The 24995-nt window shown below is 37.4% G+C and overlaps 1 protein-coding gene across 1 annotated transcript in view; it reads right to left on the bottom strand.

Moving 5' to 3' along the window:
* The window catches only part of LOC100742914 (mothers against decapentaplegic homolog 6), a 106881-nt gene that overhangs the window by 20012 nt on the left and 61874 nt on the right, over positions 1 to 24995 (bottom strand).

The following is a 24995-nucleotide window of genomic DNA, read 5'->3' as shown; positions in this document are numbered from 1 at the left end:
TTCTATTGTTTAGTGTTACGTTTGTAGTAAAATTTCAGCTGAATCGAATTTCATTCCTTCGCGATACACGTTGCGCATTCTACTTTAGTAAAATATTAATTAGCCAACAACGATTTAACAAATTTTAATGCATTATGTTTTCTTCTTCAAACAAGTCGAGGAGATATGTTTTTCTCTTAGTAAATAAAAAGAAAAAGAGACAATTTTCCTGCACAGATTGAGAGAAATTCAACCCTGAAAGGGTGGATCAAATATAATTGATAAAGATATTTAATTTGCGTGTGTTCTTGCAGCGAAACAATTGCATCTTTTAAATAAACGCACGAGAACAATTTGTTAAATTTCTTCTCGGTCCTCGAGACTCGATTACGAATGTCTTGTCCCTTTCAGATCATCGTTTGGTAAATTTTTAAAGGACGATAGTTCCAATTTTCCTAAAATTGTAATTAAATTGTAATTACGTAGTTAATTTGTTTGCAAAAATTAGCTCCAACCAAATCCCAATTTTTCGAAATTCGAGTCTCTTAAAAGAGAAAAAAAATGATTGGTTCGAAAAAGAAAGAATACATTTCCCTATGATAAATCTATCTACGTATGACATAACGTTACCACAAATACTATCGTATTTTATATTTATCGTGTTTACCTTCGCGTATTAGAAAATCAGCAGTTTCGAGAGAAAGCGAAATGCCAAGAGCATTTCTATGAAGAACTGCAGCGAACTATTTGTACAGCACCTACACCAGGGTAATCAGACGTCGTACACGATGTATAAAATGTAATCTTGGATGAGAGAAATGGCTTCGAAGACGTTGCCAGAACGTAATTTGTAACAGTACGTCATACGTAGTTCCATGAACACTGGGTTAGGATAAATTTAATTTGCGCTAGATCTTAAAAAAAGCTGTATCCCCTTCGGAACGCCTAAACAACCAACTTCAAACAGATAAAATTTCGTTTCGTATAAACGTGCTGATACCTAAAATTATCGTTAAAAAAAAAAGGAAAAAAAAAGGAAAGAAAAGCATAAAAAGCGACGTATCGTTTTAGGAGTTCGCGTGGAAATTTCGAGAAAGTTGCGAATTTTCGTGAAAGTCGATTCAAAGAAGCCGAGGTATAAGATTCATTCACAGAACTACAAAATTGTGCTCGGTGTAACGTGCGTACGGCCCAATGTCAGACGAAATGTACAATCATTACTCAAAATTTACTGGGAAACCGAGTCTGTTAAAATGGTACCGCGGAAATTGCTGTTGATTCGCTCGGCTTCAGTTTAATGCGTTCGAGACGGATTCGAAACAGGTGCCCCACGGTGAACTACATTCGGAATGGGACGAAGATGAATAATCTTAGAACGAGAGAAGTGGAAATAAAAGAGAAACGAGACTTTCCTTGGGTAAAAATAAAAAAAAAAAAAGAATGGTAGAAACGAAAGAAGTGAGATGGTAAGAGGAAGGTAAGAGGAGAAAAAGGAATGAAAGTTGAACTAGGATGACAGGCTGTTGAAAGGATACGAAGAAAAATGAGAACGATCAGAAGCAATCCGAGATTAACATCGATAGAATTGATAGAATTCGTATTATACGTACACCGTACACCGATAGAAATAGAAATATTCTAAATAAATAAATATATAGTAGAATAAAGATAGAGATCGGTATTTAATAGAAAATAATATTAATATACGATTCGTTACAGATCCAATGGCATTTAATATGCAATCTAATATTTTCTAAACGAAAGAAGATATACAAAAGTAAAGAAATAAAAACGTGCAAGATTGGAAGAGGCGTGGTAGAATATAAAAGCGAAATAGTGTTAAATGTAAGAAAACGGAAACGTATAAAAAGCGACATTGATATCCGTATCGTAAAATTATAGGAGCGATACGAAAGATCTTCCTAAGAAAAACCGCCTATCCGAGGGAGCGTTTACGATGGAACAAATAACTTAAAACGATCCGAAACCTCGGTAATCTCGAAGCTAAGACGGCGCAATAAAAGCGAAAAGAAGCAGAAGAAAAATGCATCCGCGACCACGAGATAAGAAGCGCCATGGTGCAACGAAACGAATTCGAAGCATTGAAAACGAGAGAAACGAAGTGAGAAAGAGAGGAAAAAATAAAATCGAGCGTGGTTCGATAACAGGCATCGGCACGGTAAAACCGGTCGAATTTATCGAGAAAAAATGCAGCCTAAACGACTGAAACATCGAAGAGGCGCTTAGCGGTGCCATCAGCATCTTCCGGAAACGCAGTCCTCTGGTCAAGAAACTCGCGTTCATAGTAAATAACACATGCTGGAATGAGCACAATGCTCGTGCAGTTATTGCATGTAACGCGTGAAACATACAGTACCGTTCAAAAGTACCTGAATCATTCTCGACACTTGTTTATTTTTCACAAACGTGTATTTTGATTGGACAATTACAGATAAATCGAACTGCGATGATTTTATGATCATCGTAGCTACGCTTCATTCACAGAGGTATTTGGATATTTACAGAAACTTTTTATGAACGTATTATGCGCGTTATGTAAGACGTTCCCAAAATTTTATTAGCACTCTGATGAGATACGATTATCATGATTATATTTGTATGTACGTTTTGAAACGAATCTGAAAATGTACATAAAAGTTACAAGATATTTATCGCAAAAATACGGTTCACAGAGATCGACAAATTATGTATTAAACCATCGATTATTCCTTATACGAATAAACCGTAAATGGATCAATTTTTCTCACTAATTAATTCTATATTTGAAATCACTATTCATTTTGTACACCGTACAAATCGTGCTTCGAGCTAATTTTACTAAAATACACGTTTGCAATAATACTTCCATATATCTACACTCTCAGATCGAGTTCCAATCTTACCAATACAATCGTGTTACTTCACTGATGAAATTTCAAAAATTCCATAGAATTCAAACTACCCGCCAATCGACATTTTTACTTCTGTTTTGTTTTACCGGCTGTCATTTGCTGAATAGGATAGATGACGAGAGAAGAACGGCAATGTAGCACTTAGAAAATCGATTCTCCAGATAAAATTCGTAGTAGATTTGTTGTTAACTGTTATTGTATTTAGTTTAATTATTCCCAAAATAAACTTGATTTTCCAGAATCGATCGTCTGATTTACCCTAAGGATTCACGTTATATAACAAAATGCTTACCATAAAAGTTTACATACAGGGTGGTTGGTAACTGGTGGTACAAGCGGAAAGGGGATGATTCTACGCGAAAAAAGAAGTCGAAAATATAGAATAAAAATTTTTTCTTTCAATTTTTTTTTAAACCTACAGTGAGATCCGTTACGACGCGTATATACGCGATAAAATGCACGCGTACCGAGCGAAAATTCAAAGTCGATTTTCTCGGAAACAAAGCCTCGAACGAAAAATTTGTATTCTACATTTTCGACTTCTTTTTTCGCGTAGAATCACCCCCTTTCCGCTTGTACCACCAGTTACCAACCACCCTGTATGTAAACTTTTATGGTAAGCATTTTGTTATCTCTCGTCGTGTTATAAATAATAAAACGCGTTATTGTCAGTCTTTTAACGGACTACCGGTTTCGTAAAAGGATAATAAATATTCTAACTATTGATTCATCGTTAATCTCTACGCTTTGCTGAAATTCAACTACCATTACCGCGATTCGATCAAAGCGTCCATATACAACTTATGAATATGCGATAGCGCATGAACCATAAGAAGAAAGACAGAGAGATAATGCTTACGCGCAGGTGTGTGTAAAACGTACGCACGCACACACGAGAAGGGAAACGTTTCCGAGGCTCTCCAACCATGCCTTGCCTATATAAGATACGTGTTGACGCTTTGTAATGGCAGAATAAAAGATGGCCTGACGCCAGTGAAGGCGCCACATACCAGGCGCCGCCTAACCTCTCTTTCTATCTGTCTCTTTTCCACCTTACCACCTTCCATCTCTCTCTCCTTTTTCTCCCTATAACGCAGCAACGCCAGTCTGTAACCTCTACACTCTCTTTCTCTCATACTTTCATATCTCTTCCTTTTTCTCTCTCGTGTTTATGCGTATATCGGTTTATCTTTGTTGCTCTTCGCTTCCTCGGGGCTACTCGATCGCTCCTCTAGAAGGGTAGAGTATCTTTCTTCTTGTCTCGGCTTATGCTTCGTGCTCTACCTCCACGTCCTTCTACGACCTCCCGCGTCTATAGTACCTACACGTAGCGATGGGATTTCAAACGCTTCGAATCGCTTCGAATGTATCTATATCGCGTATATGAGCCGCGTATTCGTCCATTGCTTTGCTCACTTGCAAAGCAAAAAGTAGGGAAAATCGATGAAATTGTTGAAAGTATCGATCGAGTTTACGAGATACGGTAAAATTTCCAAAATTTCGAAAACGTGCATGTACAGTTAATGTTCACTTTGCTTTAGCAACGGATCGTACAGGTTTACACGTCCCACGTGTTCGAAGTGACTCGAATTGTGTTTTTCCTATATATACAGATTGCAAGTGCAGTACAACTCCATTTATCAGAACTTGTCGAGACGCAAACAGTTTATATAATAGGAGCTCGCCGGCTTTCCCCGCTACCTATCATTTTTCGTTCGCATAATAGAAGCTCGCGTTTCGATGAGTGGATTGAACTAGCAAAGGCTCGATTAATATTATGCGCCGTTCACACGCTGAAGCGATCGACTCGACCTTTTGGAATTATCTAGATTTTTACGCCAAAGTTATTTTTAGTCGATTGTACTCTTGTACAAATTTATGAATTTTCTCTACTTTTCGCTCTGTGCGATTAATTGCGATTTGGCAAGTAAGCGACTGAAGCGAGGCTCGGATAAACGCAATTCTATTGCGTTTCAGATCCCATCACTAGCCATTTGCCTCCGTTCGATTCCTGCGCGACCCTATGCAAACACGCGGCATCCACGCGTGCATTGCGCCTATCGAAAGTTCTTACGATTGCGTTACTCGTTCGTTTCCCTCTTTAGCGGAGAGGAGGTGGAGGTTTCTCTCTCGCATGGAGATTCTTCCAGGGCGTTGGTTGTTACGTTGTCTGGAATTTTGATGCTAGTCGTCGCGAACTAAGGGGAGGTGAAGAATAAGAATTTCATAGCTTACCGTTTTATTTCGCAGGCAATTTTATTTTATTGGCCGTGTATTTTACGTTGAACTCGTGTTTCGTGTTTCAACTTGCGACTGATACGTAATTAATAACTTACTTTCATAATTCGATTGTATTTGTCGTAAAGTATTTGTTTGAAAATTTTCATATCCCAATGTTTCAGTGGTTTTACCTTGTATACGCTATACACAGAGTTAATTCGTGTAATAGGGGCAGTAACATTTCACTTGGAAAAAACGCAATTGCATCTGCGAGAAAAATGACAAGGTAAGAAATTTTTACGTGTCTTTCCTTTCACCTAATCGCGTCTCCAATTTCCTCGAACCAAAGCGTATAAAATGCCATTGAAGATAACTACCGAATGGGTTCGATAGAATCTCATTTAGATTTACAACGCCGAACGAGTTAATCAATGTCTGTTTCTATTTATTAATACATGCAACCGTTTGGAAAAAACGCTTTCGACGTGAGTAGGTTTCATTACCTTGCAAATGAATTATGAGATATAAATCCCGCCTGTTTCTGCAATTTTACGCGGAGGTATTACGTTAGATAACGTAACAAGTTGGTTCTCGAGCAAGGTGCACTTCACCGTGGTGCTGGTACCATTGGCGCCGCACAGACCACGGATTTATTGGATAATATTAATCCACGACTAACTAAATAACGACTTTTCAAATAGAGAAAGCGCGTTTACAAGAGTACGAACGTTTCTCGAGTTTCTCAGCTTATTAGTTTCGAATGAGCTAATTGATTTAACGTTTTAAATAACAATTAAATAGAGCGAAACAACAAGTACTCAAAGGTGTAATATCTTTCTTAATTCTAACTGTTCCATTGCTTTTGCTAGAATGATTTCGTTTTATATTTAAATTAATAATTTTAATTGATTAAATTTTAATTTAGAAGTTCGATAGATCCGGATAGAAATTGCGAATGTTCTATATTTTCTGTATTATCAATCTGAGATACTTGAATTTTAGGAATTCGTTAAATAACGATATATACGAATTTAGGACAATGGATATTTAATTAAAAGAAATTAATTCACTCTGTTCCCAGACCGGCTTTCGTATATTTCGAACTTTAAAACTATAGAGAAGTATGCAACTCCTGCATAGAAGAAGGTCGAGCGACAAAATCTCCTTCCTTTTGATCACGTTTTTCTCACAAGTAGTTTTACTATCTTATTTTATTTTATTAACTTCCAAACGCTATACAATATGAACTAATTGTATATGATGTGAAAATAATTATAGCTGGCAATATAAAAGCGTCCAGAAGCTCGTTCGATCTAACACAAATCACGAATTTAATCGAAAATTGAAAAAATATGTTCAGTTTGTGTGGTAGATATTAGGTACAAGAAAATAGTAAAATTCTGTGCCTACGCTGCTTTTCTCAGATATATCTACGAAGAGACGCTTGGGACTGATATAGAGCGCGGACGTCCTGTATATCCTCAGGATAAGTTCGTGTAATAATTTCTCTCCAAAATCACACCAAGCAGCGACTAGTAAGCTTTTTTCCTCGCCCACGATAAAACTTTATGCGCACAGCGGTTATTTTTTTTTTTTCTTTTTTTTCTAACAAGAATTACGTGCAGAATTTTCATCGAGACAGATTTGAGGCTGCACGCAAACAGCGGAAGAAAGAATCAATTACGCTTGATTTATCCGAACTTAGGTAGTTTTTTCTACCCGTCAACGAAATAAGACACTCGATTCTTTACGATTGCGCAACACATCCACCACTTTGACGTCATTCTGCTCTTGTCAACCTGGAAACCGCGATCGACCCTGTCTCGCACTAATGATATCTATAATAAACCTTCTACATTGGAAATAAAGACTCTAGTACAGTACCCCTGACAACGAGGTCGAGTCAATGCAACACAGAGTTACATAGTTAAACAGATGTCAAATGTTATTATACGCTCGAAGTTTCATAAGAACGAGTCGACCGATTATGCAGAAAATAAACTAAAAAATAATTTACAGTGTCTTTATAAAGGATAATTTGAAGCTTGATAATACATTAACAATCAAAACATGATAAAGCTATACATTGGTATATAAATTGTAGAAAGTATTCACCGAACATAAGATAAGACAGATCGTGTTGCTTTTAACAAAAATGAATATTATTTAGGTGTATCTATAAAATGCTATGAAATGAGAAGCGTCTTCGGCCTACAGTGAGTAGTAATCAATGATTCTAACTCTTATTGCTGGTTACTGAATCTTTCATCGGTGGAATTTGAAACAGAAAAATTTTCAATTTTTATATGTTGCATTATGTATGCGTTGCGTTTTATACGAAGCGCCATAAAGGAAGATAAATTTTATAGTTGTACAGATTGTGTAGTTGTACGACGCGACTCGTCGATGAAAAGCTGTCAGAACTGTCGAAGAAAAACAAACAGTAGCGAATAATGATAAAAAAGAACACTGAACAATTGTAAAGAAAAAGAGGAAGATCTCATACTCGTACAAAATCACGTGAACTCACAGTCCGACCACCGCTTACTATTGCATCCGGTATCGCATTAGAACGCTGATTTTGAGAGTGATCGTTCGACGAGGTCCATAACGTCCACTTAACGAACTGGTCAAGTCAAAGATCGTTCATAAATTATTCTAGTTCATTGGTCGCGGTACACTCGGTGAATAGAGCCGCTTTCAAAACAAAGTTATCGATCGTGGACTCGGTCGCGCGACACAGTGTCGTTCGTTGCACCTTAGGAATTCCTACAAACGACCTTCATATTTTTTTTTCTCCTGTCATACCCTTTTTCGCGTACATTCGCGTGTGACACGCGTATTGCCACGTTGTGATCGTGCACCGTGCACGACCGGAATTCTCGTCTACTTTCGGTCGAGCGAACAACAATTGTATCGACGTGATCGAGAATTCCATGCCCGTTTTCTATAACTGTTTCGGTTTATGGTGCACGAGACACGCGAGAGCATTCTGTCGCGACTAGTTTACGGCGATATTTTGCCATGTCACGCGTTTATATCTTTTTCGACACTGGAATCTAGGAAATTTCATGCTGTACGAAATCGTTGCAATGGAGATTCTTTTTCGCGTGATTTTCCTCTTTCTGTTCGTTATGCTCGTATCGTATACTTTCTCTTGTTTCTTTCGATATTATTTCATTATGCAAAATGATGATATTTCGCTCTTTAATTCTCGCGCCGGGTGGTCTTCTTTTTTTTTGTTTTTTTTTTACAAGGAGTTTATTGAGTCCAGAAAGTACAGATTTTAAGTACATTATTCACAATAAAGATGAATTTTTGTAATGGTATGTTAGGCGTTTTACATTTTTTGTTTGTGCTTTCTTTTTATGTATTTTTTTTATTTTTTTTTTCTGTCCTGAAAAACTTGGTCGCAAAACAGGACGCTTCGGTAGTTTGCTTTTGCCCGGGTGGCCTTCGAGCATCGCCAAGTGACCATTTCCAATACATTTTTTTATACTAATGTAGTATGATGGACGAGGATCCTGGGGCTAAAGGAGTTAAAGACACGAAGCTAAGACAAAAGACAGAAAAGAAAAGGGGTTGCTAAGGGACGATAAACGAATTAACAAGCATTGCGAGTTGAGACTTCAGAGAGTGCGAATTGCGTTGTCGAGAGAGCGTTGGATCCGTGGTGACGAAAGTTGCAAATTAACTATCTAGTTGTCTCAATTACAATACGTTATTGTGACTAGTTCGCGTTAAACGACCATCGTTTCCTGTTTAACCGACATCTGTTTAGTCCATTTATTGTAAATAAACTAATTGTAGTATATAAGATCCTACACTAATGAACAATAGAGTTTTCGTCTTCATGAAAACAATACTATAATACAATATAATACAATATAATAGAATACAATACTATATATATCTTGTATTCTGTATCTTATGATGTCAAAAGCCAGGACATATTCTCGTATAGCCAAACAACAATTTCGCAAGAAACAAAATTGTACACATTTTTCGATCGCATAGATAAAGAGAAAAAAGAGCGGTACGTTAAAGGATTGGCACGTAGCTGTTTTAGGTACATCCAAAAATATGAAGAAAGATGCTTGTATACGTATATCAAGGAATATCTTCCTCAATTAAGATTCTCGTTACGACCCTAAAACCTATCGACGTTTCAAACAAATCACCCTCAACGGCCCCTTTTCGTCAAGGATTTCTTCGCGATGCCAATTCGAGCTTGCAGACATAAACACCGTAAGCTTCGACACTTTAAAACGGTACGAAAATCCAAGAATCTGGAATGTTTACAAGAAGGGAAACCGTGCCAGACTACGTTCCCGGAGCCGGGAATTCCACGTTGGCGAACACGTGTACCCGATTATAATTATTGCCGGTGAAACGAGTTTAACGAATCCGTGAAGCGCCACGTGAAACGTTACAGAAGCTTCGCGCAGGCAACGCAAATTCATCCATCGAAGAGCATGTACAGCCGAGGACAAAAGAAAGTTTACATTGCATACGATTAATAAAATAAATTAATGGTATTCAATAGTATTATAGAGAACATTTTTTTAGTATTAGTTAAGAACAGTATGTTATATCTACTCAAAATTGTATCGTCCTTGTCAATTGTAACTAAGTTTTTTCGAAAATTGCAGTGTTTCTACTAACTTTCTTTTGTTCTCTACTGTACACCGTATATATCGAATACAGACAATTAATTCCAATTTGTTGAATCAATTATTCACAAATATATGCTACAGCATGAATGTGGGATGGTGTGACGTTAGCGAAGGACGTGGCTGATTGTTTATAAACGTTGTTAAGATATGTTAATGTTGTCAAGGAGTGTTATGACCGTTGCCAGCGTTTGTTACAGTAATGGTAATGGTCAGAGTTGAATTAATCGTGATCGAGAGAAGTTTATCGTGTTGCTGAGACGTAGAAATAGTGTTAAGCGAATTCGTGAAGTGCGATATTATATTCAATTTTGCGAGAGTGTTACAATATTGTGTTTATCATACTGTTATTTCCTGTTAATTTATAATAAACATTCCTACATGGATGACGATTAGACAGTTGCTGCTAATACTGTCAGATGATTCAATTAAAACACATGGTTACGTATATCTTTATTACTTATTTTCAATTGAAATATCGAAAGTTATGTTGGCGAGATTTTTCGCAATAAAATGACAGCGAAGTGTCGGTATGATCTGTGCTACCTTACAACATTCATTGTGCCACAACAAAGACGCTATTCTAATAAACCGCCATGGCTGTTAAGTATAGCAACGCAGTCTTATTTCTATTTATAAAAAGCATATGAAGTACGAAGTTCGTATCTCATGAATAATTACGAGTGCCACTGTACGTAAAAACTAAAACGAGATATAGTTCAAGAGTAGCGTATAAATCTATTTCTGAAGTGAATTCACGCGTTACGTTACATTTTGTACAAGTGTGTCCCAAAAAATCTTCGTCGCGCGAAACGCGGAATAAAGAAACTTCAAGGTTATTCTTAATCTAACATTTGTATCATAAATATATAAAATTAAGAAAGACCACGCAAAGATATAACGTAAAACAGATCGCATTATACTGCGCTGGATCGTGCAGTGTCGCTCGGTACGTGGCGCCACTTAAGGAATTAGTTTATGACCTTATTACGATATTTCCAGCGGAATTATACACTGAATGCTGATCATAGCTGTGAAACGGTCGAATAGACCGCTGCTTTAAACGAATTAATAAGCGATAGGCATCTAGCAAAGTCTGGTCGTATAATAAAATAATAAAAGTCTACGGGTCATTAAGAAGCGAGAATAATAGACGGAGATAGTGATCGATGGTATAATTTACTTCGGTACTACTGTTGCAACTTTTATTCCTTATTATTATCGTATCACGATACTATCATTGGCATCCGCGAGCGTCCGCCTTTATCGTCGTAATGATGCATTTCGCGTTTCGATTTCTTTTTACGACCGAATATGCATCCGGTCGAATCGTTTGAAAGAATACGTTGCGGATGACGTGGATGTGAAATAAAAATCTTTTGCGAGTTTCAGTCTTCTTTTTAAATTTCCTTCGATTTCAGATGTTCGATATTTGAATATTACCAGAAGTATCCAGTTTAATTAATTTCACTCAAATGTTCGCGAATAATGTCAGACAGGCAGAAACTTCTCCTTTGATATTTTTCGATCTTTGGATCGTTTCTTGATCTTCCAACATCTACAGACGAGAATTCTGAGTAGTAATTTATATCCGCTCCACTCGACACGAATTTTTACGCATTGCAATGTGTTTGAAGCTAAGAAAACAGATCCTAAACGACTGGATTATGAGCTATCGAAACAGGTTGCAAAATTCTTGAACGACTCTTACACAAAGATCTATTGCGACATACTGGATGTTAAATAGAGTGAAGAAAATAATAGCTCGACAGATATACAAATCTACTGAATATCAAACGAGATCGAAATTCTTCGGCTCGTTTATTTTTCGTATAATCAATGTTCGCTATGAAATGGATAAGATCTGATTTCACGTAGCTCGAGCTAGAAATTAAACGTAAATTAAAGAAACAACGGCTCCTCGCTCGTTCTAGCCATCGCTTGGCAAATACTTTGTTCATTTATAAGTTTAAAAAAGAAGCTTCGCTCTCGAGCTTTGGTTCGTGGCGTGTAATGGTCAGCGAAATCGTCTAACAAGGGAACATATTCACACATAAACCACCAACTATAATGAAACTTACATATTCGCGTATGATGTAGTTGCGAAGAAAATATTTGACACGTGCATATTTTTCTTACGTGCTAACATTCACGTAGTTCGTGTCAAATATTTTTTCCACACATACATCGTACATAAGTTTCATTAACACTGGAACTACCATCCTTTAATGCGTATTTAAACACGTTACATACGGTTGATTAGAAGCAGTACGATAAAGCGATCAAAAACAGGTACGCGCAATCGTATTTCTGTATCTCGATGAAAGCAAACATTTCAATTGTCACCAAAAACACTTACAGGTTTTTAGTAATCGCGAAAAATAAAAGTCTAACGACCGGTCACGTTGACCGAGGTCCGCTAGGTTCTAGCGTTAAAATCAATTTACGCTTGTGCATGTTCTCTCGTAAGTACGTTCTCCACAAGCGTAAGTGGCCAGGCGCATGAGAACGCGCGATGGCGAAAAACGTGGAACGCGCAGTAAAACCGCGGCGGCAATTAGCACGCATAAGCGTACCAATGCTGTCGTCACGCGTGCGCGGCTTTAATTCCCAAGCCTTTTTACCTATGGCCTCTATCTGTTTCTCTGTATCCCCCTCTGGTACACGCTGCTGTCTGTTTTACAGTCGCCCTCTCAAATACACCCACTTGTTCTCCCTATCTGCTTGCTTGCTTCTACCCCACACATTGGCCGCGTATAAAAGCGATACGCAATGTCTGCCTACCAGAGTCCAAATAAGCTTGGCAGGCTCCCACGCGATTCGCGTCGCGGAAAAGCTGATTCGATTTAAAGGAAGCGCGCAATTTCCTAGGTTCCTATGGGACTTGTCTTATCCAGCTGCTGTGAGCTTCTGCTGTTGCTTCTTTACAACGACGTACTTATGGCTTATAGTATATTTATATAGTATATCGGTTGCGATTTTCGACCGGTGTGCTGTGAGAATTTTTAAAATATGCGCTACTTGACTATTTATACAGTTGCGAGCATCGCTCTCTTTTTCCATTAGACTGCCAAAGAAAAATAACGATAACTGCCCCAAGTGAACGCTTGGTCGAATCAAACGTATGTAATATATTTGTCTGCAATGCCGCAGAATTTCAATGATTATGATAGTCTGTGTGTGCCACGAGACGAAGAAGAGCGAAAATCACCGATTTGGAATTTCGTTTGCTGTAGCTGGTGGTTTAACCCATTAACGCTTATGTTCGACGGGGACAAGGGCACAGTATACCGTTCAAAATAGGACAAGTTGTCTTCTTTCGTTTTACGACATAAGAAAATAATAGATGCACACCATTTTTTGTTTTGTATTATTTTGTATTGTAGCAATTACTACATGGAATACGTACAAAATGGATTTTGTAGTAACAGAACAAAATGGATCATACAAAATTCAATAAAATAATATAAAACAAAAAATGGTTTTGCTCTATTACTATAAAATGGATCATACAAAATACAATAAAATAATATAAATTTGTTCTATAACTATAAAAACGATTGTAGACAAATTCAATAAATTAATATAAAAGAAAAAATGTGTATCTGTTATTTCCTTACAAAACGAAAGGAGCTTTTGGGACAACCTAATACTAATAAATTTCAATGTATCAACAAAATTTTTTGCATTAATAAACATAATCACATAAAAACACTCGCTTTAAAATCGCATTAAAAACGTAAGACATAGCATCAGAATTATTAGAAATATGCTATTATTATAGTCAAGAGAAAATTGTTGAAAATTTTTCGAAAAATACGAGTTGATATTTCTCTCTCCCTATCTTTCTGTATAGAATACAATACATGTGTACAATACAATACAATACAATACAATATATAATATTGAAATTATATTAAAATTATTAGATCATCTTATCGTTTTATCTTGACCAAAATAATTAACAAAATTCTGTTAAATACGATTCGAAATTCATGCATTCTGCCAGATATATATAAACAAATATTCCGATGTTTCTTCTTCTTTTACTTTTTACTATTGTTTTATGATTCACTATTTATTTTATTATTCAACGACGTACATATTTCGCGCTTGTCATTAGATTTCCTTAGGGAACAAGTTTACAGATAAAAAGAGACGAAGGTTGAAAAGGAAGAAAACGTATTGTTGCCGAGATTAGGTAGCAAAGACTATTTTGTTTTGCTGGAAAGAAAATGTATCGTTTGACATATTTTTATTATACTCACTCTTAGTGTATACTTGGTATACGCTTTAGTATTCGATGACACAACCATGACCTGTCTTTCAGTTTCCTTAAAAAGGAAAGATCGAACAGAAAGTTGAAAATCAATCTTTCTCGTTTACGCTTACGTACCTATGTGGTAAAGAAAAATTTTACTAGAAATATTAACTGCATTTTGCATCTGCAAAAAAATTAAAAAACTATAATGCTCGATGACACGTCTAGTTATTCGGAGAACAAGTTCCAGCATCGAAGAATAAAAAAACTAACGGATTAAACGTACATACGTTGATCTTTTCTGTACGATCGAGCGGCAAATAAAAATTCTTTATTCAATCATTACCATTATATTTGTCACGGATGGTGTAACAAATTATCGTCCATAAATACCGACGCTAATAGGCCGTACATGATAGTGTGCTAACATCTTTCCATAATTTATCAAATGACGCAACGAATTTTCCAATTTACGAAACGATTCACAACAAAATGAAGAAATGGAATGATGCAGTAGTATGTGACTTGCAAAGGTATGATCACAGTTGTTGCTATTGAATTTCGAATAATAATAATAATAATAATAATAATAATATAATAATAATTTCAAATTCTTATTATTTAAATATATCTCCTCGCGTTTCGTAGATGACACATCTCACTTATTATATTTGCTAAAGTCTAATGATCTCTTTACTATTCTGAATTTTTAAAAAATGTTTAAAAACTGTTTGAAATCTTTTCAATAAAAATGGAAAATACTTTCGAAGAAATTGCCAGCAATGATATTCCATTTGCATCGTGAAAAAATCAGTCGAGGTGCTCGTTGAGTTATTAGAAAAGTAAAGAGTACGTGTCGTAAAAAGCTGAATATAGCAGTGGAGTGACGAATCCATTTCCCTCGGTGGTTACGTTCGCAACAATTACCTTTTCAAGAATCGCAGACGTTTAACAAGAATGACTGCAACTTTGCACGCATGTTTCGGTGACACACGAGTAATCATTTGCTTTCTTTTGAAAAACTGCCTTTAAAAACGGCATATTAACGCGAAGAAAAGAAACGTATGCTTAAGGATGTCCTTTCTTCATGTGTATGTATAAAGTATATACATATATGTATCGTACATACATAGTTTCAAAGGGAAATCCGTTCAAAGCAAGCGTGTAATTTAAAAATGTTGAAGAGGTGTTGGTATCAAAAGTCGATATCACTAAATTTTACTTGCAAGATTTTAATCGTTTCATAAACAAGTGTTTTACATTTTCAAATTATTTTACCTTTATAACTTCAATACCATGTATCTTACTGTTCCATCTCTACATATCGTACATATATAGATATTACATATATTGCATCTCTTTTCATCAAATTACGTACATCGATGTATTTTAAATTGAAAAAGAAAAGAACAAAAAGTAAGAAAAATATCGAAATCGAATCTTTCCTTACCCTAAATAACATTATTTCCACCGAGGAATTAATTGCAAAAATTTGTTGATACTTGGTATAAATCATGATACGAGTCAGCTGATCGTCAAATAATGTAGCTTCGATAAAAGTTCACTTCGTATTATTCAAAAATTCGATATGTGGAATTCTCCTTCAAGTTCTGCAAATGTTGACTCACAGACCATTAGAATTCTCAGCTCGCCAAATTATACGAAACATTGATACACGATGTTTCTTTTATCACGGCGACTATCTGCCGACAGGAAACCGACGTGTGCAATCGGGTAGAAGATACGGTATAAAAAGGCTTCTGAAAGGCAAGGAACACGTTTGTGTGCGGTATGCGCACCGGCTATCGTTATTGCACGCACGAAACGGCTTTCAGACACCGTGGGAGGAACACATGGGTCGAGAGAGGACCCCGAGAGATATCTAACCGAGGACAGCAAGGAAACTCAATCGCACCTTGACACACCGAGATTAACGAAAGAGGTGCTGTGCTTCTTTCTCAGCTTCTCCCTCGCCATTCATAAGGCTGAACCTGACCGGATCTAGAAGATCGTACCGACGAAAAGGAAAAAGAAGCCAGAAACATTGGCGCCCGTATTATCGGATTGCGAGTGTTTATGCAAATTCATATCTTTACGAGTTCAATTAGAAAGGCGGATTCTAAATAGATATTCTAACGAATATTTTACCTCGAATATCTTGAATAATAATATTGAACATATAATATTTTCGATAATACATTAGACGTAATATTTTGAACGATATATAAAATATAATATTTTCGATATTAGACTTTTGCGTGTTATATTTATTTTTCTCAGGCTTCTTATTTTATCAGAATGTTCTCAGATTGAAAAACTTGTACGTAAAAGTTAGCGATAACTTATATAATACACAATATGTAGGTCGTTACGTTGCTTTGATAATCGACGTTAATGAAATATTCAGCGTGTGATAGTTGCAGTTCAGGGGACATCTTTTTCCGTATGAAAAATTCATGCTCTTCTCGGAAACTAATTTGCAATAATAATTATTAGACAAGATCGAACGAAATGCGTTTCGTAAAAATATGAGCTCGATATCGTTTAGTCTTCTATTACCACGCGTGACAATAGCCAATGGACTTGTTTATGGGAAGCAGACGATCTATTTTATGTAGTTTCGCTCTTATCGTTAATTTCTCATTAATCGATTAGATACCTACGAACGATTATATCGACGATACGATACTGAACCAAGAGATTGTAAAATACCCAGCCTTCCTTATTCTCGGTCAATCAACTATATTTAGATCGGTATTGTTCCCTTTGGTTACTTTTCAGCTGAATCGATAAATTTATCGAATTAATTAATTTCAAGCCAACTAGATCATCACCGTGAATAGCTGCAGGAAATTCGATTACACGCGTTTCTATTGACGTTGGAAGAGCTCGGTATACCAAGAAAATATTAAATTCAAATGAGCTTCCTGTTCCTGTGACGACAATCTTCAGTAAACCGTATTTTCTCGCTACATTTACTTCGAAACGTTTTAGCCTTGAATTTGATATAGTTTACATATATAGGCTATAGTTATTACGCGCAATTTATTGAATTTCCCGTTAATCAAAGATTCAGTTTTGGATTTTCAATTGATTCGTCTTGTAGTTTGTTGTTTCGAGCGTAGTACGAATGGAAAATTACACTGTCGTTATAATAATTCTTTGTGTAACATAAAATCGATACTTTTCACATTATCAAGCGAATATCGATTATTTAACGAGCAATTTGTACGTAATTTGTAATCGTAGAATGATTTCTAAATTATACAAATTTGGAAATTTCATTGAATCGACGATAAATCGGATCAAGCTTCTCGGATCTTTGATTCCACGTAAAATCATGAGACATAAAAATGACAAATTATTTCTCGTACATTCTCGCGCTCATCTCGTTAGAATCTATTCGTATTGCGTTGAACAAAATTGAATAGAAGAAACGCTTTCGACTCGTCGCACTCGTAACAACGCCGCCTGCTGCTCGTTTGCAATAATCTAATCACGTAACTTGAAATTAATCCGAATTAAAAGATCATTTATTGCCACTTAATCCCAGGCAATTAATTAGATTGCTCCGAGTGTCGTCTTATATCCCCTCTATTATCACGATTACCTATTAGCACAAGACCAAATACCAAGTATCACAACTCGATTAAGTACTTTACAAATATAAAGCATCTAGCTTTTAAAGTCTTCATCGAAATTTGCAATATCACGATAGAAAATTGAATAACGCGAGTGCCCGGATTCCCTGAAGCGACGATCATCATCAGTTCATCGCTGGATGTGCGTAAACGAGCATCGATTCAACGATTTGATGAACGAGGAAGAAACGAGCTTTCATCGTAACGATGAATATACGAATTCTTCGTTCATCGTAAGATTCGCATAGTGATATCGTAATTTCAAATCAAGCGATAATTGTTCAAAGACTTGAAGCTCTTGGGCGTTTCTAAGGTTAATATCACCTTGTTGTAAGTGTGCTACGAACAGCAGTGTATACGTTTCTAGAGTAAACGATTACTGTGTATATATACAGGGTGGTTGGTGACTGGTGGTACAAGCGGAAAGGGGGTGATTCTACGCGTAAAAAGAAGTCGAAAATATAGAATACAAATTTTTCCTTTGAGGCTTTGTTTTCGAGAAAATCGACTTTGAATTCACGCTCGGTACGTCTCGTTATAACGAATTTCACTGTAGATCGTTGCCTCGATGGAAAAATTAAAAAAAAAAATTTTTTTATTCTATATTTTCGACCTCTTTTTCCGCTTGTACCACCAGTTGCCAACCACCCTGTATATATACGTCTATAAATATCCAGTAATCAGTATATATTTATATATACACGCCCTTCGTAGCGAAAGGGTTAACCAGAAAATCCGGCCACTCCCAAGCATTTAGCTCATCGAAAGATACTCCTCCCTCGTGGATGCAACAGACATCATGCTGAATAAACGAAATCTCGTTAGCGGGGAGCAGAGCTCGCGGAGCGAATCGATCGCGTGCTGGCAATTAAAAAATTTTCCAACAGGTTCTGGCCTTCTTGCGCGTAGCGCGGCTCTTTATCGCGGCGTTGAATCCAAGTGGAACGAGCCTCAGGTTTTACGGCGTTTATGCAGAGCCGATTGGCGCCGCGCGTTCCTATCGACGCCGATTCAAACACTCGACAGACGAAGAGCGAAACGAGAAAGACAGCTTGCTGCCCGCCCTGATACGGACGAGTCGTGAGAGCCAATTTCTCGGAAGAGTATGCGAACTTTGACAGATGGCCTCGTATAGTCGGTAGAAGAAATACGCATGGTACGTGTAACGCTGTAAAATCGGCCAGGAGTAAAAGTCGATACCTCCGATGGGTCGAATTTTAGTAATTTGAGATATTTCCGCCGATATAAGGAGCTTGGGCTGAGGAATTTCGAAATTGCCGCGCTTCCATTACGATACGCTTTCGCAGAACGGTGCAATATATCGATATTTTATAGTTACGTTGAGCGTGTTTCTATGTACATATGGGAAATCTAATCCGTTAAGAAACAAACAGTTGAAAACGTAAATAATCTACTCGTATTTCTTTGTGAATATACAAAAGACGTAGCAAAATGATACGTATCTCGCGAGCAAAATTTTCATCATTCGAAAAGAAGACTGTTTATCATGGCGTTATGAATTTCTTTAAAATTCGATTTCCTGAAAATTTACAAAATAATAGAAGCGGAAATAGCGACGAAAAAAAAAAAGAAAATGAAACAGATCTTTGAAATTCCCTTGCACAGCCTTAATATTAAAAAGAATTCCACAACGTAAATTAACCGGAAGAAACAAACGAGACGTGCTATTAGCGATGTTGGTGATAAAAAGTATATCCAATATCTATCGACATAAATATTTGGTTGGCAAAGGAAATATCTTCTTATATTCCATTCCTTTCAAATTTGAAGATGTCAGAATGCACAGAATGCGCGTATGCAATACGCGAGGATATATGGGGTGGTTGTTAACTGGTGGTACAAACGGAAAGGGGGTGATTCTACGCGAAAAAAGAAATCGAAAATATAGAATACAAATTTTTCGTTTGAGGCTTTGTTTTCGAGAAAATCGACTTTGAATTCACGCTCGGTACGTCTCGTTATAACGAATTTCACTGCAGATCGTTGTCTCGATGGAAAAATTAAAAATAAATTTTTATTCTATATTTTCGACTTCTTTAGAATCACCCCCTTACCAACCACCCTGTATAGAATACGCAGAACACACTAAGCTTTACGATGTACGATAGGTAAAGCAATGTTTTGCTCGAGTTTCGTTTCGTAAATTGCATGTGCAAAAAGAAAGAGGAAAAGAAAAAATACGAATGGGCATACACGAGGTCGATCCACGTGGTCATTGGCGGATTAACAATCGTTTATTCAGATCATCCAGCTGGAATTCGCCAGGTCTCTTCGACTGGTGATCTGGGCGACGTATATTATGAAAGCGACTATTGAAGATCGCGAAACGAATCGCATCTATCTCGCACGTAAACGTTACAACCACGGCCACCGATTATTATTTCAGACAGACGCGAGAGGCGTTTCTTTTGCCTTCGCGGAATGCAACGTACGTTCACTTTCATAAATTCGTTTGCCGGTCCGCTATGAAACGCGTGTGCGCGAGAATTCCAGCCGATCCACGGGGATCTGGCGATCGAAAATAATTTCCATCGCTTGTTTTTCATGTAACAGGGATACACCTTCGATGGAACGCGATTGGATTACGTTCAAACGACGATGATTTACCGCGAATATTGCACGATGGGTTGGTTATAACGATCCTCGGTGTACGGTCCGGTTTTCAGCATCGAAGAGAGAACATAGGACTCTTGGTGGCGCTATGGAAGATACCGAGAAGCTGGTTGTGCGTATGAAAGTCGATTGCCTTTGGAAGGAGAAAGCCGATGGTGGAATTCCCTTCTTTTTGTATTTTTTTCTCCTTTTTCTTTTTCGTTCCCATACAGTTTTGCCTCTTTCTCCTTATCGAGCAGTTTTGTCAAAGGAATACCATACCAGATGTTCCTTCGGACCTTTCAAGAGACAGTTAGACCTTAGAATTCTGCTTTTATTGTACTGAATATCTACGTAAAAAATTATACAATGGCAATAAAATTATTTGTTATCATACGCTTGATATATTCATAAAATATTCTACGAGTGTACACAAGAGTGTACTTTCCTGAACCAGTGAGTATCGATCAATAAATAGATACGTACAATTAAAAAACTGATTCGATATTCCGACGACCGTGTATGTATTAGGTTGTCCGAAATGTTTCTTTCGTTTTGTAAGGAAATAATAGACGCACAATGTTTTTTGTTTTATATTAGTTTATTGATTTATTATAATTCGATAAAATAATATAAAACAGAAATTGTTGCTCGTCTATTATCACCTTACGAAACGAAAGAAACTTTTCGGACAACCTATTATATACTTATAGCCTATTGTACCTATACAAGTGCGTTATAAGCGTACGTGTGTTGCATTATCATAGAAAAAATGACGAAACAGAGGTGTAGAAAATATACCGAATCTTCTTCGCGTAATGGATACAAGATATTATTCGACGAAAAAAGTATCAATCGACTGGCTTATACCGCAATAATTCTCGGCCTGTCGATCGTGTATTCGGTGAACGGGGGAAACGGGTTCTAGAACGATCGTTCTGGAGTCGGTTGTCGCGATCGGGAACGCGGGACCGCCTATTTTTTCGCGTTTGTCCGAACACGGTGGAGCGCGTACCGATGTCGTGGCGATATACAGTTGACGAAGAGCACTTCTGGATCTATTTTCGCCCGATCGAAAGATTCAGGCCGTCGACCCAAACGGATCTCTCGAGCGAGGAGCGTCAGAGAGGCGGAGAGAGAGGTAGAGAGGCAAGCGAACGCGCGATAAAACGAGAGGGAAGAACAGAGTCGAGCGAGAGATTCGCAGAACAGACGCAGAAGAGGCTAGAGAGGATCTCGAAGAAGCTTGAAGCCGAAAGAAAAAAGGGGAATGGATTAATAATAATCCTTATCAACGATGTTATTCAGCTAAATAGATCGTAATTTGAACCTTTTATTAATCACCGATCGATCGATCGTCCATCACCTATTCCATATTTACGACATTAAAATACCCTCAACGTTACCATTTATGCCCGCACGGTAAAAAATTACAGATTTATTACAGTTTTCCGTTTGAATGAAATTCCTATGGGCTAATCATAGCGACGAATAGATCGCTCGGTGACAATGCAATAGTGTAATGACAAATAACATACTTCAATGACATAAATTGGCCTGCAACAAGCATACAAAGTGATACTTTCAAGTCACGACATGACACGACGTTACAAACCTGTTAAGTGCAGAATACAAGTTAACTCATTATTCGGCTTGTCGATACGTTTAACCGAATAATTTATTCGCACGAGGGTGTCTTCTTTCCTTCTACAACGCAATATTTCTGTTACGCGGAGATTCTATGATATTTTGGGAAATCGCGCAACTTCCGTGCAACTTCGGTGGACTTTAATAGAAAAGTCTCGTACGTTAAAGATATTAAACTAAAATATGAAAACGCCATGGCAATGACCGAGCAAGAGGAGAAAGAAAGATAAAAGAAAAGGAAGATATATAAGCTTCTGAGAAGCCAATGCTAGCCAACTCCAGTTGAAATGAGGTATAATTAAAAATATAATACGAAAACAACTTTAAGATGCGTCCATTAATCTCAACCATAGTCAATCGTACGTGCAACATGTACTTCCATGAAACTAAGCTTAAAATCTGGCAATTATGTAAATCGTTTTTTAACCGGAGATTAAGCATGGTTTCATACCGAATGTAATAACGTTTCATAGAAATGTCGAGTTTTATCGAATTCACTTTACACAATAATAATTTTACAGCGATAGAACACGCTACATAGCAATAGAAGACGAATCACTGGCGTCCTGCAATCACTGCATATTCAAGCAACAAACGAGGGCATCGTCATCGACGGCGACGGCGACGAGCAATCAATCTCTCATTTTATTAAGAGGCTTATTCGCGCCGCGATTTCATTCCGGTTGAAGTGGGCTGATCCAATTCGATTTCATGGCGCCCCCTCTTTTGCATGCCACCGCTCTTTTCCATTGACGAGAGGCCGCGTGCACAGGCTCGATCGTCGCGTCGCATTCCCGGACCCTATCGAGATAAGGAGAATTTTTCTCGCGTCCTGACCATTTCGTTTTAGTCCCAAGGAACCGGTCGTCGTTCTTCGAACTCACGGAAACACGGTCGTTCGTTTTCTCTCTATGAATAAAGCGCAGCCTTTGCAAACGTCGACCTGGTCGTAAAGTAAAAGCTGTGACTTAACGACGAACTTGTAAATAACGATTGTACTTTGATTAATTCACGAAAGCAAGGGGATCACGTACGAAGCTACGATACGTGACCGAGTTGAAACTCTCAAAATAATGTTTCATATTACTGTGATTTTCCATCTACTTTACGATAATCCGTCACTTTTAAACGAAATCGTAATTTTATATCGTTGTAAACGATAAAGATCGACGATCGTTATCGACGCACAGCGTGATTTCTCCTTTCGATCGTACGCGAACAATGTTCTTCGATCGGATTTCCTGAAACGCTACCTTCCGCTGAATTTTCACCCCGTTACAATTTTCTTTCGTCTGAACGTATTTACGATACACGTGGTGCCCTTAAAGCGTAAACGCGGCTTTTTGCATGGCTGATGCGTTCTTCAACAGGTAATAGCGTTTAAACGACTTTGAATAAATCCATACAACTCGTAACTTGCTTAAACGATGAAACTTTACACGGTAAATAGTAAAAATAGAGTATGATAAACAGTGTAAACAACGTACAGTGAATAGTATAAAATAAAGCGTACGAAAAGAGTATAAAATTCTCTATGGAAACTTAGGCAAAAGACCAAACGAAAGACTTGACCTAAGAGTTAACGTTTCAACGATTCAACGTTTGGCTAACTGCCCTTGTTAACGTGGAAATTTTTGAGGCTCTTCTTTATCCATCTCCATCTTTCTCTTTCTCGCATTTACTCTCCCTCTCCCTCTCTCTCTCTCTCTCTCTGTCTTTGTCTCCTTCAAAAGAGAAAGAGAGCGCTCCTCCCGTGAACGATAAAAAGAAAGTTATTATCGAGTTATTAATATGACGGCCGATGATAATTCGAGATATCGTTAAAAGCAACGACTGGACTGAAGTTCGTGGCTTCCAAGTCGCCGTGGATAGCTGCGATCTGTTATCAGGAAATTAAGGTCCGCGGTTTGCTCTTCGCCATGTCTACGCCTTTTAATTCCTTCTGTTGGATTTCTTGCAGCAACTTCGGACGCCTTAGTACGTGGAAGTAACGCGTGCAAGAACCAAGCCGTGATTAAGTTCTCTGATGAGGTTGATGTACTATGGCTGTTGGAAATTTATCGTTCGCCAGTTTTTCCAGGACTACGTACTCGTTTGTTTTCTTGTTTGCAATTGTAATTTCTGAACGCGCTTCGTTCCATTGCTCCGACATTTTTTGCATCCTCAGGATGAAAGCGTCGCGTTTACAGATTTCGTTCGGGAGAGACGTTTTAACGCACGTAACGTCGTCTCGTTGTCATTCTTTTTGTCGTTAAATTTGCAACTGACCTTTCGCCGACATTTCGTATTCAGTATCGTGCTCTCATTGAACTGTTCCATTATTTATCGTCATACTTTTCTTTTGGAGGAGAATTAATTCGTTCAATCGATTCGCAAAATCGTTCACTGCCATTGGACGTTATTAAACGATCGAACAATGGTACAGACTCGTACAACTTGAAGAAGCTTGCCGGCTTATCAACGAAACGTAGATAAGTCAAACTTTCGTTGTAAAAGCGAAAGAAACGCGATCGTTAGTCGTTCGCTATGTCCTCGGACAACGCATAGGTAGTGAACAGTTAGCGCAACATGCGAAAGAAACTGGTGATTTTTATGAAAATTTGTATCTTTATCGATATAATCGGAGAAACAGAAGCTAAATAGGATAAATTAGCTTCTCTTACTCGATATCATAGTAATCGCTTTAATTCGAACGCTATATACATTTCTCTGTATTACGTTCGTTAGATGCATTTTCAAACCCTCGAACTTCCTCTATGAATGCAGTGTAGTCATAAATCTTCGAAGAATGACTCGTGAAATGCAAAAAGGCAAGACTAACAGTAAGTGAGTTCGTTTTATTCTATTCGGATTAAATTGCAAGTATACATAGTGTTCAAGTTTTTGCAACGTTAATACGTTAATTTGTATCACAGAACGATCTCTAATTAATCATTGCTGTATCACAGCGAGAATTATTACAGGTACGTAGCGTGTATTAAAAGCGTGTGTCTTGCAGGAACTGCAACAAGCTTCTAATTACTCCTCCTTTTTTTTTTTTTTTTTTTTT

Source organism: Bombus impatiens, unplaced genomic scaffold (assembly GCF_000188095.3).
Source record: "Bombus impatiens unplaced genomic scaffold, BIMP_2.2 scf_0664, whole genome shotgun sequence".
NCBI lineage: Eukaryota > Metazoa > Arthropoda > Insecta > Hymenoptera > Apidae > Bombus > Bombus impatiens.
Note: the sequence above shows the minus strand (reverse complement) of the source record. Positions and strands in the feature narration are given on the sequence as shown.